Source organism: Salminus brasiliensis, chromosome 16, assembly GCF_030463535.1.
Source record: "Salminus brasiliensis chromosome 16, fSalBra1.hap2, whole genome shotgun sequence".
Classification (NCBI taxonomy): Eukaryota; Metazoa; Chordata; class Actinopteri; order Characiformes; family Bryconidae; genus Salminus; species Salminus brasiliensis.
The window spans coordinates 19,797,171-19,798,261 of NC_132893.1; positions in this window are offsets into that span (position 1 = coordinate 19,797,171).

A 1,091-nucleotide genomic window follows, 5' to 3' on the forward strand; every position below is an offset into this window, starting at 1 on the left:
TTTAATAGAGATGTGTGAGTGTGAAGAACCTTGAAATCAGGTGAAGGTTCCTTTACAAAAATGGTTCTTCTAAGCTATCGCTCAAAGAACCTTGTAGAAGCTTTATTTTTAACAGTGCAGTCCCTTAGATATTCATGCCTGCCCATTTCTCCAGCATCCAGCATGCTGAGAGGAAAAACCATCTTCTTCCTTCTAATTTAGTTGCTGTTACAAGATAATCAGTATGATTCACTTCATCTTCATAAGCGAGTGGTCATAATGTTTTGGCTCATTGGTGTAGTGGTAAAGATGTGTGGAGGCTGTTCTTTATCCTGGCCAACTCATTACTGTGAGTGGCTTCAGAACAGCATTGCGACCACCATGAGGGAGATAACACAGTTGTGAATTCCGTGACTTACACACACAACTCAGTGGTGAGAAAGGTTACTTTTAGGGTCTGTTGTGCGTAGAAATAAATAGAGAGACTCTGAAATCCTGGGCCGCCGCCCACAGACCCATATAAGGACTTCCTGGTTGTTTGTGTTGATTCTTGTTCATTTGTGTTCATTCTTTGTTTATGAGTTGCACCTGGGACTGGGAGCATTTAAAGGAGCTCCAAGACGACCACTCCTGGTCATTAATTGAATCTCATTGTATCCCTGGATCTCCAAGGATCTTCTTTTTTTTACTCCCCGCGCGTTGGTGGCGTGTTCAGGTTGGCAAGTGATCCGTTCTTAATCAAGCGATACCACAGTCTGGTTTGAGTGTTTTGTTATTAGTCAAGAGATATAGTCTGGTTCAAGAGGCAAGCGTGTTACGTTCGCTTCCTGCTCATGCTCCTAGGCGACCCCGGCTTGAGGCAGTCACTACATTCTCAGGTCAGGTTTTCTGGTCATGCAGCTGGCTCCCCAGCAACCCGTATGTTTACAGAGTGCGGCTCTGAATATAGGGTATCATTATTCCTGTTGCCCAAGCTGCAGGCTGCTGGCTCTCCAGCTACCCATGTATGTTCACAGAGCGCGGCCCTGGATCTTAGAGCCTTAGTTCGTTATTGCTCACGTTGCCCATGCAAGGCTTGCTGCTTTCAGTTTAGTCCCCTCTGTAGTTCACCC